We start from the raw sequence: 16,788 nt of genomic DNA, 5'->3' as shown, positions 1-16,788 counted from the left end.
GTTCGGAAGGAAATAAAGTTGGGATGTGCATGCTCGAGGTGTAAGCTTGGCACGTGCAGTGTCGTTCTGGAAGCCTGCCACACTGGCCACTGCAGCTGCCGCTCGGCTCGCCGCCTTTGCCCTTCTACCAAAAATTAGTGTAGAGACGACAGCACAGCTCTTGGGCTGCTGTCACGTTTCTACAGCTTAAAGTGACATTCGTTGCTTGACTACACCTTAAGTTTCCATCTTCCTTTGAATTCTGTCTTGTTTGGATGATAGAGGAAGAGTTTTCAGTCAAGGCCTCTTAGCAAAAGCTCGAAACTAAATACAGTGAGTCAGTAATTGCAGAGGCATCAAGCCTAGTAATTTCTTTAGCTATGTGCATAACGTGGGAAAATTGTGTGACCAGACTCAAAAATAAGGGTTGATATTAAAATATAATTACATATTTATTACACATTTAGAGATTTATTGATGCAAAGCATGGCACTTAATCAAAATTTTAATATGGTTTTGAAAAAAATAATAATAAATAACCGTTCCTCTGAGCTTTCTTTGCTCGACGAAAAGGTATATATACTGAGAAATCTTCTGGATAAAAAATTTGTCGCTGTCTTTATTGATTTTGCTTGGCATTTGAGCATCTAAACCACAGTATTCATGTAAATAAATTAAGCCACTATGGTAAATGCGTGCTGTCTTTCAAACTTTTTTAATGTTATCAAACAGGTGCCAACACATTTCCATACATGATGTAATGTTGACTAAAATGTTCATTTCCAAAGTTTCTCAAGGGAGCATTCTTCACCTCTTACTTTTTAACATTTATAGTGCAGTTCACTGTTAAACAGAACACATGAGTTCAGAGTACATCTAGATGTTTTCCTCCGACAAGTGTAAAATCATCTGGAGTTGCAGCAGATAACTTGCAGTTGGTAGTTATGTCAAATATCTACATACCTGTGCAATACACTGAAATCGCTTCCACAGGCACTTGCTGCTAGGGCACCAGCCAAGCGAGAGCCGCATATCTGAGTGTTCTCTGTTCCTGCACTGTATATACACGAGTTTCTTTCTCCTGTTCCTAAATTTGCAACATATGCTGATGATACCAGCATTTTTGTACTTTCTTCATTCTTAATGAGGCTTTTGCAGAGGTGAATAAGGTTATGGAGGCATTAGATTTGTATACAAAACTAAAAAAGCAAATCATTAACACAAAACCAAAGAATTTGTCTTCAGAGCCAAACACGAGCAACTTCCTGCACAATATTACATTTCATCCATAAAAAAAATTGAAGTTGTAATATGCTGAGGTTCTTGCTGTGAATTACATAATATATGAATCACATATTATAAATATTAAGCCATATGAATGGAGTCTTAATCGGATATCACTATTTGCTCCCACAATCTGTCACATTATGAGCATACGAGTATCTTCCTAATATGTTAGCACCCTTTGGGTACTTCACACACTTTCCATGGGCTATCCATGTATGTTTGTACATCCGTATCTATGTGTGCTTTTATCTAATTATATTCGCACCTGTGTGGGTTACTGGATAGTCAGTGGTCGAATGGGTAGTGCACCAAGCTGCTGTGCTGAGGTAACAGGGTTTGAAACAAACCGTCCAACAAACTTGGTTCACTATGTATGTGGCAATACGTACATACACGTTGCTCTTCAACTAACTTCTTTCACATCGACACGCATCACTGTAGACATGAAACTAGGTAGGTATCGCTGTTCGAAGAAACGCTTTGACACCAAATTGGTAAGTGCAACTTGGTCTGTGCTGGTGGTCTCCAATGAAACTCTTTGATGCCAACTTGTGTCACTGGGTAGTGCCAGTAGGTGTGTGCCACTCTTCAATGAACATCACTGACGCCAACTTGAGTAACTAGGCAAGTCCCGCTGGGAATGTGCCACTCTGCAATCACGAAAAAAAAATCATTAAATTTCTCTGATATTTAGCAGAATCGATCCTACATCACTGGGGTTCCTCAAGGACAGCAACTTGATGCATAAGCAGGCTGTGCCACTAATGCACTGGGTATGTGCCACTCAGTCTGTACTGGTCTTCAGTGAACCTCTGTGATGCCAACTTGGGTCGCTGGGTAGGTGCCACTGGAAATGTGCCATTTTACAATGACCGAAAATATCCCTTAAATTTATTCGGTCCTGAGCAGAAACGAACCCATGTCACAGGGGTTCCTCAGGGACAGCGACGCGACGGATTAGCAGGCTACACCACAAAGGCACTGCGTATGTGACACTTTCAATGAGCACCTTTCGCGCCTTCCCTTTAGAAAGCTGTGCCATGAATGCACGGGATATGTGTTGCTCTTCAATGAACATCTTGCCAACTTGGGCCTTGAGTATGTGCCAGTGAGTAGGCAGCAGACAAGGGAATGATTCTCAGTATCCGCAAGCACCAGTGCACCACGCTTTTCATCTCGGAGGCCACATGCAAACTTTTTGGCAGTGCCACTAGATGGCACAGCGTGTCCAAAAAGAGTGAGAGAGGAACTCGGTGGCGACATGATGCATTTCTCAGCATTCGCACACATGAGCGTGCCATACATTTCGGTTACCACATGCAAGCTTTGCAGCAGCACCACTAGATGGGGCCGAGGGTTCTTAAGGAAGTGCAAAAGAGGACTCCCGCAGCAGTCTGCACCTCCTACATAACCCGTTTTGACGGGAGAAGCATGGCCACAACCCTTTCTGGAACTCACTGGGAGTTGCCACAATGTAATCTCTCAGAAAAGCATAGCAGTAGCTGCTTGCTTTGTTGCTCACACACAACAGTCTATGAGGTAGTAGAGAGAGGGGCACAAAAAGGGGCAGAACCAGTTGCATTAGCCATTCAGTCACCTATGCAGTTGCAAAACAAGTGAACAAGCACTTTAGCACTCTTACGGCTGCTCGCCTACACGGCACGAGAAAGGGGCAATGCGATGTCAGAAAGCATGTGTCATTTGGGATCTCATCAATAAAAGGAAGGCTACTACTACACATGGCGACAGTTGAGAAGGATAAATGTCAATTCAAGGTAGGGTATATGCATTTTTGCTATTTCTGAAAAATAAACATTTTGCAAATTTGTCCTGCAGAGGGCTGGTGCAGAGTGTGCAGATGCACAACTGCAGTAAAGCGCCACAGCGTCAAGATAGCACTATGTAAGTGGCCAGTCAGCAAATCAACACTTTTGTACCCAACAGTACTTTAAAGGCTACGGCGTTGCTCGACATTGCGGGTTCGATCCTGATCATGATGGTCACATGTTGAAAAGGCCAAATGCAAGAACACTCGTGGTTAGATTTAGGTGAATGTTCCAAAGGCCCAGGTGGTCAGAATTAATCCACATCCAGAGTCTTCCCACTATGGCAAGCCTGATAATCAGATTGCGGTTTTGGCAGGTAAATCATAAATTAAATGAAGTTGTAACACTTCCGCCACGATTCGGTGTGCTGCTGAGGTAATGAAAATGCTAACCTTCTCACAAGCTATGAACACTGGCCCACAACAATTCCTCAAGCAAACACTCCTTGCTGTGTTCTATGTACGACATCATCATCACCATCAGCCTACTTTATGTCCACTGCAGGACGAAGGTCTCTCCTCGCGATCTCCAATTACCCCTGTCCTGCACCAACCGATTCCAACTAGCACCTGCGCATTATTAAATTTCATCACCCCATCTAGTCTTCTGCCATCCTCGACTGTGCTTCCCTTCTCCTGGCACCCGTTCTGTAACCCTAATGGTCCACCAGTTATCTAACCTACGCATTACATGACCTGCCCAGCCCCATTTTTTTCTCTTAATGTCAATTAGGATATCGGCTATCCCCATTTCCTCTCTGATCCACACCGCTCTCTTCCTGTCTCTTAACGTTACGCCTAACATTCTTCGTTCCACCACTCTTTGCGTGGTGCTTAACTTGTTTTCGAGCTTCTTTGTCAGTCTACAAGTTTCTGCCTCATACATCAGCACCGATAAAATGCACTGATTACACACCTTTCTTTTCAATGATGATGGTAAGCTTCCAGTCAGGAGCTGACAATGTCAGCCGTATGCACTTCAACCTATTTTTATTCCGTAAATTTCCTTCTCGTGATCAGGGTTCCCTGTGAGTAATTGAACTAGGTAAGCATACTCCTTCACCGACTCCAGAGGCTGACTGGCAATCCCAAATTCATGCTCCCTTGCCCTGCTATTGATCATTATCTTAGCCTTCTGCATGTTAATCTTCTACCCCACTCTTCCACTCTCTCTGTTAAGGTCCACTCATTTGTTGTAACTCGTCCCCAATGTTGCTGAACAAGACGTCACCTGTAAACCGAAGGTTGCCGAGATATTCACCGTTGATCCTCACTCCTAAGCCTTCCCAGTTTTATAGCTTGAATACTTCTAAGCACACAGTGAATAGCATTGGAGAGATTGTGCCTCCTTGTCTGACCACTTTCTTTAAAGGTATCTTCCTACTTGTGAAGAATTACGGTAGCTGTGGAATCTCTGTAGACAATTTCCAACATATTTACGTAAGTGTCCTGTACTACTTGATTACGTAATGCCTCTATGACTGCTGGTATCTCTACTGAATCTTCGTAATCTATGGAAGCTATATAGAGAGGCTGATTGTGCTCTCCGGATTTCTCAATTACCTGATGACATGGATGCGATTCATTGTAGAGTATCCCTTCCTGAAGCTAGCCTGTTCCCTTGGTTAAATGAAGTCGTGTTGGCCTTATTCTATTGGAAATAATCTTGGTGAATATCTTATATAATGCTGGCAGTAAGCTAATGTGCCTGTAATTTTTCAGTTCTTTAATGTCTCCCTTTTTGTGGATTAGTATAATGTTGGCATTCTTCCAGTTCTCTGGGACCCTTGAAGTCGATAGACTGTTTGTATAAAGGGTCGCAAGTTTTTCAAGCATTATGTCTCCTCCATCTTTGATTAAATTGAATGTTATTCCATTTTTTCCTGCCTCTTTTCCACGTTTAATGTCTTGCAAGGCTCTTCTAACTTCATCGCTTGTTATAGCATCCATTACTACTACGAATGGAAGTATCGTGGCTCTCTTGGGTGCTGTACAGGTCAGTACACAATTCTTGTGCTGATGTTACTACATCTTCGAGATTGCTAATATTACCCTGCTGAATTTTCAATGCATACATCTTGGTTTGTCCTATGTCAAGTTTCATACTCACTGTTTTCAAGCTGTGTCCATTTTTTACTGCTTCCTCAGTCTTTCTCACATTATAATTTCGAATATCTCTTATTTTCTCCTTTTTTATCAGTTTTGACAGTTCCACGAATCTGATCTCTTGATTTGGACACTTTCATTCTTTGTCGTTTCTTTATTAGGTCCTTTGTTACTTGAGAGAGCTTACTTACTGGTTGCCTTGGTGCCTTACTGCCAGTTCAATTCCTGCTTCTGAAGCCCGCCTAGTTACGGTTTCATTCATTGCCTGTATGTCATCTTCATCTCTCTGTTCTAAGTCCGCATATTTGTTTGCAAGTACCAGCCTGAATTGGTCTTCTTTTACCCTTACTGCATCTAGGTTGGCCTGTTTCTTCCTGACCAATTTTACTCTTTGTCTATTCAAATTGAGGTGAATCCTAGATCTCACTAACCTATTATCACTGCACCTTACTTTACCTAACACTTCCACATATTGCACTATGCTGGGATCGGCAGAAAGTATGAAATCTATTTCATCTCTTGTTTCACTGTTAGGGCTTTTCTAGGTCCACTTTCTGTTGCTACACTTCCTGAAGAAAACACGGGGAAGGCGGGAAATAGAAATTCAAGACGATAAGCAAAACGAGAACAAGGTGAAAGCAGGAGCCAACGTTTCGACAAGTGGACTTGTCTTCTTCAAGGCGACATATGCTTTCCTCACCACAGTAAATATAGGTAGGGTTCATCTAAAGGAGAGAGGGTGTAAGGCGGGTGGGTACGGCAACAAGCAAAGGTGTGTTAGCGTGTTGAATTAAGAATAAAGGAATGCTGTGCACAAGGCCAAGGACCCGGCCGGCTGTCAATCGCGTGTGAACGCCCATGTGTTAGCCGGCATGTCAATGGCGTCTGACACGCCGGCTGGAAAATGGGGTAGGGGAGAAAAGAGGGGAAAAAGCCGCTAAGAAACCAAACCAAGTGTTCTTGCCTATAGCTTAAAATTTATCATAGTCAATAGATTCTAAAGCTCCCTTTGAAACGTTTATGCCTATTGGTTGCAATGTCTTGAACATATGGATAAGGTATGATTCTTTGTACTTGCTTTCTCGTTCAGAACGGAAATTTGACTGTAAGATGTAGAGTTTAAGTTCATCAAAGTTATGACCTGGTTGGTTGAAATGCTCAGCGACGGCTTTGGGAAGCTTTTTAGCTGTGTCCATGCAATGTTTGTATAATCTGACGTTCATTGATTCTCCTGTTTCACCGATACGTTGTTTCTTACAGAAGGAACATTCAAGCATATAAATCACATCCAAATTTGTACAAGCGAAGCTAGATTTGACTTCGTGTGTGTAATTTTTTGCAGTGCTTTTAATTTTAATGTCACCTTGAAGGTGCCTGCAGGTTTTGCACCTGAGGCAACAACATGCTTTTATTACAGGGAAATGCTGTTGGCTGACTTTTGCATGCACTAACATGTCTTTGAAGTTCCTGTCGCGGTGATAGGTAACCCTAGGTACATCCGGGAACGCTTTTCTCAGATGCTCGTTACTTAATAATATTGAGTGGTATTTTCATAGGATGTTGTTTATGTTTGAGAGTGCATTAGAATATTTTGTTATAAAGGTCAGCAGTCTGTCAGGTTCTGATGTGAGCTGTTTCTTCGCCAATTCCGGCTGTCTCTCCAATCTTGATGCCGCATCATAAGCTCTATCGAGAGCAACTTGGGGATAGTTCCTTTCTGCTAGCGTTGTTTTAAGGTCATTTAGGTGGTGGATATAATCATCGTCTTCGCTGCAGATTCTTCTTATTTGTTTCACTTGTCCGACAAAAATTCCTTGCTTGCAGTGTCGCGGGTGATGACTGTTGTAGTGTAAATATTGCTGGCTATCCGTGGGCTTCCGGTAAAGTCTCATTCTCAGTTTTCCGTTTTCTATGTAGACCATCGTATCCAGGAAGTTGATCTGACTAGGAGAGTGGTGAGCCTTAAATTTAATACTCGGGTGAAAGCGACTGAAATGGCTAATTAAGTCGGTTAAGTGCTTGTGCCGTGTTGCCATATTATAAATATGTCATCGATGTAACGAAGATAGGTGTGGGATTTTAAAGGGTAGGATTTCAACAGGTGTGCTTCAAGCTGTCCCATGAGAAGGTTCGCATACGTGGGAGCAAATGGTGTACCCCTTGCTAGTGCGGAAAGTTTGCAGGTAGTGAATAGAATAGAATTCGAAATAGCTGAGTGTGAGAACTCACTTAAGGAGCAACAGGTAAACTTTGGGAGCGTGCGCTTTGGGATTGATTGTGAGGGATTTAGAAATGGCTTCGATTCTTTCACTCATGGGTACGTTGGTGTAAAGGGCAGAAACATCCAAGGTGACTAGAATAGCATGGTCGCAAAGGATTTGGTTGGCATTGATGCTGTCGATAATTTGAAGGGAGTACAGCATGTCTTGAACGAAAGATGGGAGGGTGGTGGGTATGACTGACGGGTGGCGATTTAAGTATTTAGATAGTGATTCAGTAGGGGGTGTTGTTATTAGACACAATAGGTCGATCTGGGATTTCCGCTGTAAATATTTCTTCGACTGGAACTTTATGGATTTTAGGAAGAAGATAAAAGTGGCCTGCACTAAAAGACTGTGAAACGTGCCATTGCTTTGATGCATCTAGAATCTTCGTTAATGAAATGCTGTCATCACACTGCGAACCAGAGTTTCATTGCACAGTTAAATAGGCTGCAGGCTGCGGGTTACTCAAGTGGGGTGGTGATGTCAGTTTCTGAGGTATTGCTTCAGAAACTGAAAAGGAAGCGTCACAAAAGTAACTGTGTTACACAAAAGAAGAGGCCTGAAGTTGTGCCGTATTGCCATAGGGTGGCTCACAATCTAAAGAATGTCGCCACTAGATACCAAATCCAAATAGTGTTTTCTGCTCCTCAGAAACTGTCAATGTTGTGCAGCCGTATTTCAAAAGCAAGTAAAAAACCAGATTGTGAAAAGAACTACCCCAAAGTTGTAGATTGCAGCGTCGGTGTGGTATATAAGATTCCATTGTTGTGTGGCAAAGCGTATGTAGGGCAGTCAGGCCGCTGTGTTAATGAGCGCCTTAGAGAACATGAGCGATTCATACCAACAGGCACAAGTTCCCATTTAGCTCAACATTCTAAAATATGCAAGTGCAAAGCTGTGTTTCATGATACTACGATTTTGAAAAAGAGCCGTGATACCACCACCCGAGACTTATTGGAAGCTTTTTTCATACAGTCATTTGGTTCGCAGTGCATTAGTGTGCCTTCTTTAACCTTGTGCAGCGCTGAATATGGTTTTTGGATTCTGTCACATGAGTGCGCTCTTGTGATCGGATGTTGGTGGTTTCTGCACATGGTGCTCATTGCGCATATTCCTCTAGTTTCTGCTGTCTGTGAAGGAGTGATGCAATAAAATGATGTCAGTTGAGAGTAGCGCCTTGTCCTGTCGTTTCTCTTGTGTCTGCTGTTTTGCACTAAACAAAGAAATTATGGATACCATAAACAACACTCGCACACTTCTCCCATCCCACATGTGCATTGGATCTGCGTAATATTTGTTTCATGGATCTGCCATATCTTGTAGATCTTTGTAGCATTTACTTGTTTATTTGCCAGGCAAGTTACAACAATGTGTACTGTCTAATAAGATGCAAGTTCGGCAGAGCTCATTACATGGCTTGTTTTCCAAGTCTTGGCATAATGTACTTATTCTCTTTAGGCATGCAGCATTGAGACTTCATAAGCCACTGCATGATGTCTTGCTGCTCTCTTGTGCACACTGCAGTCTATGGTTTCAAACAGAGACGTCACATGCCAGGACATACAATGTTGTTTTAGTCTCTGCTTTTGTCATGTACAAAGTCATAATGGAAATAAATTTTTTTCCCTCCCAAATAGTGTGGAAGGTCCTTTATCTGTACACATGAAATACAGCTGTTTCTCCATTTATGTGCACTGCATGGTACACCACACAGCACAAGCAGCATTAACCTGCTGTACAGTTGCTTAGATGTTCAGGGGGGTAGGTGAATAAATATGTACAGTAGAGGTATCCTTACTTTTATTGAACAGTGACGGCTCTAAAGCAATATATCAGCACTGCTTACAAGTTTGCAAATTTCTCCTAGACAGCGTATCTCTCTAAGACCACTGAAAAGTTCAAGAGCAATAGCTTATCATTTCTTTTCTTTAAAAGGACCACAGAGTAACTGTCTGTTTTGTTTGAATGCAATGAATTCACGACTCCTAGTGCACATTACTACCAGGTTTACGTGCTATGCACAGACCAGTAATATAAAGGCAAGCGTTTAAGGACGCAATTCAATGGTTTGTTGGGGATGCACCTAATAGCTGCCTTGATGAAGCTGGAAAACCAAGCACATGTCCCTTTGTGAAACAGGTGTGTAAATAGCAACCACAAGTTCAGGGTACGAATTGCCGCGTGACTGGCCACTCAAGGCACTTTGCGTGCATTCTTGGGCTTCTTTCACGCTCGGAAATGAATTCACGACTCCTAGTGCACATTACTACCAGGTTTACGTGCTATGCACAGACCAGTAATATAAAGGCAAGCGTTTAAGGACGCAATCCAATGGTTTGTTGGGGATGCACCTAATAGCTGCCTTGATGAAGCTGGAAAACCAAGCACATGTCCCTTTGTGAAACAGGTGTGTAAATAGCAACCACAAGTTCAGGGTACGAATTGCCGCGTGACTGGCCACTCAAGGCACTTTGCGTGCATTCTTGGGCTTCTTTCACGCTCGGAAAAACACCTGAGGAACGTATTGAGGAACAGAAAGCTGTATTGGGAGTTTTTCCCGTTACTCTACTATTTTCTTATGGACACTTCTCATATAACTATAATATTTGAGAAGTTGATTAATTAATTACGACTACCTAATTAGATGGAATGAGAAAGTTTGAATATCTCCAAGCAACAGCACACACACATGGCATTTGCATATTTTTAAGCTCTGGCTGAAGTTAGCTGGGACACCCTGTATAAAGACCTTTGTAAGCCAAAAATAGGCAGTTTTGTTGCTGCTCAACTGTAAGGCATATCCAAAGCCAAAATTTATGTTAATATTATGCCTGTGTTGCAGTTACGTTGTGGAAATTTTGGACAGAAAACTGTACACCTCAGCATCATGAGGTAAATCTGGAAAGATGTGTGGGTCATTTGGTTGTATTCCGTACACTTCTGATATTTGCAATTACATCCTAACTGAAGAAAACTGCAAAGCTAGCTGCTAAAGTAGAGACTGGTTTTTGTTAGCGAAATTAGTTGATGAATAAGGACAGTCATTGAAAGGGTAGGAAATTTGTGATAAATCAATCAGTATTCAGTATGAATGATGGCATGGGCTGTCAAGGAGAGCTTCATCCAAGGCAGTGGACAGAAACCAAAATTTAATTGTAACAAGAAATGCGGTGACATTTTCCCATCTGGAGCGCTTTACTTCCCAAGTTCCATTTAAAATAGCTTTTCTTAGTGTCTGTACATTCTGTGGGAAATGCACTTATGCCTGTACCCAAGGGTGCTAACAAGCTCTATTCCTGCTTAGCTTAATGCAGTGTATTGTCCTACCATCTCAGTAACCATGTAAAAAATGGGACTGCAGCTAATAGGTGCCCGGCATCTAACACAACCATGCACATGGGGAACTACAAAGAATACATAGACAGCGCTTGTCCATGTATCTTTTTTGTGCAGTTAGTGTGGCTTCGTGCTGCCAATAGTTTCACTATAGAATACCAACATGCCAAACATATCATTTTTTTAAGAAGACAGAGTCACTGCGGCATGCATAATGCACTAACTATTGCTTACAAAGATCTCAACTAAAGATTGCTTTTGCCAGAATTTTTTTTTCTGTTGGTATTGTATGTTTTTGCAAGAAAGCTAGTGTACATGGCTGGGGCACACTCCCACTTTTAGCAACGCATCGTCCCATCTGTTATATTGGCTCACCCTTTCATACAAAAGTAATCAATCCTCCATGTTATGGTTATCAATGCCACTAAAGACGGCAGGATCACACTAGTGCATCACTCAAGACTGTTGATGAGGACTGTTGAAGCCCGTGGTGTACTTTGCTGGGTGGCTTAGTCAGGCATAGTCACAGCAGTGTGCAGCATCCGGCTTTGTAATTCCAGCTTTCAAGGTTACCCCACACTTCTGCACTTCTGCAATTGAAAAGGGGAATAGAACTCCTGTAAGCAACCAAAAGAGGCTCTGAAGGAACTGTCCTAGCTCTTGGATGTTACAACACGAGCTTGAGTCTCGCACCAGTGTCATGGCAATGCCAACAGTGCTACTTGCATTTTAAACTTCACTTCAACTGTCAAAAGCTTCCCCATCGCAAATTAGTATGTTCATGTCTTAGTATATACATACACTCACCTTGCATTAAGAGTCAAAGCAGTTATCGTCATCTACCAATGCCTCCAATGTCAGTAACAAGTGATGCCTTAATGCACTTGATGACACCTTCAGCACTTCGTATTACTGTTGTGCTAAAGGAACTGAAGTCACAATATGAAAATCAAATCAGTTACAGTACTGTTTTGCTGCCAAGGCATCCTCACTCAAAAATGGATATAGTATTTAGACATCTGGAAAATAGCAAACATAAAATTTAAAGATACTCAAATAATATTGTCGCTGCTTGCAGCATGTGAACGCTTACAGTGATGCACAAGCATCCGCATGTACTTGTAAAATAAACTGCATGATTATAGAAGGAGAGCAGGTGATGCCACTGTGCGTGCACAGAATGTTAAGATCACTATAGAAAATGTTCATCGAAATTTGGACGATCAAGAAGGCAGGGTTCTTGGTCTTGTCGATAAGGGATATTTCATTCATACTTTCGTGGCATCCACAGATGGAAGTGTTACTCTATGTCTGTGTTGGAAGTGGAATGTGTGTCATCTGTCTTTTCTACATTTATGTGTTGGCGGGTGCTTCAAATATCTGAGTTGGACTATCAAGCCATACTGTAGAAAGAAATCCTCCCAAAAGCTGCAACACTGTCATTTCATGCAATCCTAAAGTTCACAACAAGTTCAATCCTCATTGCAGTTACCAGGTCAAACAATGACATTCTTGGTACCTTAATTATTAATATAAATAAATAGCTGCACAAACAAACAAATTATTATATCAGGACAACATCCAACAGCTGATGCACTGCCTACTGATTTTCTAAGACGCGGACGCTATGTAAGGCAGATCAACCAGAAAAAATGCCACTCAAGATATCAAATAGCTTCCTAATGCAATGCACTATGTCGAACAAGCTAATGCCTTAAAGTATCTTGAACCCAATGATGCCCCAGCAGTGTTGTCATTGAGTGGATTTTCCACTAGAACTGATGGAGTTGTAGCAAAAATGCATGCCTGACAGACACCAGATTTTTTTAGCAGGTTTTTAATTTTGGCAGTCAGAATGAAATAAGTAATGCTAGCAGATATTGAATTATTCCGACCAGGTAACAGCACCAACAACAGAATATAAATACTCCTAGCACACCTTTGGCAGAGTAAGTGCCACAAATACCTATACCCAAGCAGTAGAGTTAGTAAGCTTTTATCAGGGGATGCTTGGTCAGAGATAACTGAAGGAGCTGATGCACAGCCTAGATAGGGTTTCACAAGTTCAGAGTCATTACACGAGTTTATTATTTTCCTGCTGCTAATTGACTGCATAATTCCAATAATTTTCACCACTTGCTAGCTAGCATCTACATGGAGAAGATATCCACATTTGTGAGTGCAGTGTGGTGCTGGACTTCTAAGCTCCAATGCATAGTGCTATCTGCAGTAAGAAAATTGTAGGGAAAAACAGGAGTACGTGTACATTTACTTCTAAGGAACTGCTGTTCAGGAGGGGCAAACAACACTTTGCCTTCCTCTTTTATGCTATTTCTTTGCGGCATCCACCAGATAGGCGAGACCTATGTGCTTTTCATTTATCATGCAAACTTACAAAGTAATGTGACACCGCTTAAACTGTTTCTTAAAGTATAAGGGACATTTTCGAGTGCAGGTTTGAACTACCATTCTCTCTGTGCTGCTGAAGTACAGTGTGAGTTGCAGATTTGGTCCACTCAGACCAGCGCAGACGCGTGCCCTTGCAAGCAGGTTTAGCAGTAGCTATAGGCTCACAATAAGTGTAGTAGCCCTTCAACCTTTCAATTACTCACATCATCATTTTGGCCTCAGGATTGAGCAAATCATGCTGTCGTTAACATGCCAACACTGATGACATCGATAAGGCATCGTCTTGTCCTCTCAACCACACACATGCAATTGCTTGCCTTGCAAGTAATGACTCTACTTACAAGTAATGCCATCTGACACTATTTTGTGTTACCCTAAATGCGGCCAGATAGCCAGCTATCTCCATGCAAAATACTTCCCGAAATGCTGCCCTCAGTGTAGGCTAGAAAACTAAACGCTCGTCTCGTTGACCTCCCGGCCTTTTCTATCCTTGCTTTCTCTTCACATAACATTGATTCCAGAGTGCGGGACCTGCGTAATTGCTTTCCTAGCGGATATTTTGCTAATTTCGTGCGTACATTGGGCAGTATCATATGCTAGAGTTAAAGGCAATACCATGACTAGAGCTGTGCACGGGCTCGGGCCGGCCCGAAAGCCTGGACTGGGCCCAGCCCGCAGGCCGGGCTAAGACCATTTGGAGATTCTCTCACTCAGGCTTGGGCCGTGCCTAGCTCTCTATGTCTCGGACGGACTGGTCGGGCTTCCCGATCTCGTCTGCGTACCTTATGCGAAAGTATGCTTGTCGTCTCGCATGTAGGTACAGCAGGAAGTGCAATGTATTTATTCATCAAAAATGGTATCTATAGGGACGGGAGAAAAGTACAAACGCTAACAAAAGGCAAATGAAAGCTAGCAGAGGCTCGGAATGCGTTTTCGGTTCTGCCAAGTACCGACGCTGTGGAAAAGCCGCCGCTTGCAGGCGCCTCCCAGTAAAAAGGCTGAGAAGGGAAGCGTTTGGGAAGCAAAAATAAGTCTGCGTGTGGCGCATGCAGGGTCGCCTTTGCCACACATAAAATTAGCCAAGCGGTGGCGTATAGGGGGCTTTTCCAATGGGCAGTGGTATTGCTTGAAGACTGGTTATTGACCGAAGTCGACAGGAAGCACACGTCGTCACTGCCCATGCTAGAAAGGTCACTGTTTTCTTTCAGCAGCACCTTAGAGATGGGTGAACTTTTTCAACTCGCCACTGTCGGCACCCAAAAAAGGGGACGATCAGGTGTTTTGTGGCATTCTCATGACAAGGCTTCACAACGCTCCGAAGACGCGCACCCGGAAGCGCGTGCCTTAACCCTTCATCAATGGACAACTTGTTTTTGCACAATAACTTAGAATAACAATTGTGTGCGTGCGCTGCATCTGTATATATTCCCGATTTTGTCATATTGAAAGCAAGAGTTCAACATTACAAGGTCATTTAAATAAACTGATTTTCCTCATATTGTTTCTTTCTGTGTCGGCGTCGCTTTATTGCAGGTCGGGCCGGGCCGGGCCAGGCGAACTCAGGCTTCTTAAGCGGAGGGCCAGGCCGGGCCGCCTATGGTAGTGTAGGAACCGGGCGGGGCGCGGGCTCAGAAATGCGGCCCGTGCGCAGCTCTAACCGTGACTAACGTAAGAACGCGCGAACGTCTGGCTCCATGGCCCAGCTGGTCCGCATGTATCCACGCGATTGAGCAAATCGCGATTTGACTTTGTTATATACGTCAATCGGTCCCCGTTACGGTGGTTCTCATGAAGCGATTACTTACAATAGGGCCGACAGCCAAATCCCCGTTGGGATCTTCGGCGACAGCTACCGATATGGCGATCCGCTTGGCAGCAACCAGCATCAATGTAGTCTGCAAGTCACTCACTGAATCGAAGCGCGTGCAACAGTTGCGTAGCTCATGCTGTTGCTGCGCTCGAGCGCTGTGCTAACTCTGCCGGCCACAGTACAACTGACCCAGTTTTCAGTTCCGAGAAGTAAGAGGCAGCGATTACAACAAATTATACCGGTGTAGACTGGCAGAGTGCAATTTAAGGGTAGCATACATACCACTATTACCAGCAACAGAACTGATGTAAGCGAGAAAACAATGTCAACATCAGGAACACCGAAGCGCGCGGCTTCTGGCGTTGGCACACTCCTTTCTAAGATGCGAGGCCTAACCGGGCGGCGTGGGCGCTTGCTCTGCGCTTGCGCTGTGTTTCTAGTTTTGATTTCGTTATCGAAACCACTGCGCGTAGTCCGTCTCTTTTGCATGACGGCGCGTGCCGTGAGAAACGTTGTTTTGAAAGGATTTGTCTTACTACATGCTCTATCGGTTGGTCATTATCGGCACGCTAACTGTTCTGCTGAGTGTTTGTATTTGAGATGGAGACATTTCGTTCAGGCAGGACTGAAACTTCGCATACACGGCCAACGACCAACCAACAGCACGAAGTCTTCTGCGATGCACTCCAAAAGCAGCGAACGCTCCGGGCGAGCTATCTGTAATGGATAGGACATTTGTTCGGTTCTTTTAAAACGAATAGCTTTCTTTGGCTTTCTCGGCCGTTTTCTTTATGGGTCGGAAGCATGGTCGGAAATATGACGGTGGCCGGACTTTGGGAAGTGAGCGGGGAGAACGGCAGGCCGTCAAGCGTTATCTCTCGGGTGACTGAGTGGCGTGGAGGGTAGGGAAGAGAAAGGGGTGGGCGCACTGTCGCTCGTTAGCTCTCTCGCTCGTTCAACGCGAGAAGGCGATGGAAAGGGCGTGTGTAGGTAGCGTAAAATTAAAGAGATTGTCTTTAGCCTCGGTAATTGCTGCCGTAGCAATAACGTATGCTTCTTGGTGTTTTTGCCAGTCACTGTCAGCGTTTCTTTTGTTCGCTTCTTCGGTGCGCGCTCTTTGTACGATTAGGACATTTTTTAACGACTCGTGTGAACCACGGCGCATCTATTCTGAATTTAATGGTTATATTAGGGATACATGCAAGTTCAATTTTGTTCTTCATCTTGTCGTGGAAGACAGTACAATTCTGATTTGCTGTGCGGGTGCTTAACGTGTCTTCAAACGTGGAGGCAAATTCATCCAACATTGGGTTCATTTTATTGGCGTCACCTCTCCAATAGTTCAGTATATCTGTTTTGTGACAGTAGCTATTGCTTCACGAGATAGCGGAAGGGCACAGTGAACGAATCTGTGGTCGCTTATTTCATGAAGTACGTTTGTATAGACTTTACCTGGAGTATCTGTAGATAGTAAATCTAGAAGATGTTAGCATTTAGTCGGCGCGTGTACCAGCTGAATCAAATCACTTGTGACGATCAGTCGAAGAGCTCACAGATGACTTTGTCCAATGTATACCGGGATAATTAAAATCACAGCCTAATATTAAAATATATTGTGGATGCATGCTGAATGCGTATTCTAATGAGTATGATCAATGCAGTCCGGCTGGTTGCTAAGGAGGCGATGACACATATCTACGATGTACGTGATCCCTTTGTGTCGAAATACATAGCCCCCAAGACGATGAACAAAACAAGAACAAGGTGAAAGC

At 43.3% G+C, this 16,788-nt stretch overlaps 1 long non-coding RNA gene across 1 annotated transcript; it reads right to left on the bottom strand.

Annotated features, from left to right (window-relative positions):
* Positions 1–578: 578 nt before the first annotated feature.
* Positions 579–15,416, bottom strand: LOC135905483 (uncharacterized). Its single transcript, XR_011511362.1, has 3 exons — positions 15,299–15,416; positions 11,173–11,387; positions 579–1,916 (listed from the first exon to the last, which is right to left on the bottom strand). It is a non-coding gene; the product is annotated as an uncharacterized lncRNA (long non-coding RNA).
* Between the last annotated feature and the right edge of the window lie 1,372 nt (positions 15,417–16,788).

The sequence above is a fragment of the Dermacentor albipictus genome, chromosome 1 (assembly GCF_038994185.2).
Source record: "Dermacentor albipictus isolate Rhodes 1998 colony chromosome 1, USDA_Dalb.pri_finalv2, whole genome shotgun sequence".
NCBI classification, from domain to species: Eukaryota; Metazoa; Arthropoda; class Arachnida; order Ixodida; family Ixodidae; genus Dermacentor; species Dermacentor albipictus.
This window is presented reverse-complemented; position numbering and strand designations above follow the sequence as displayed.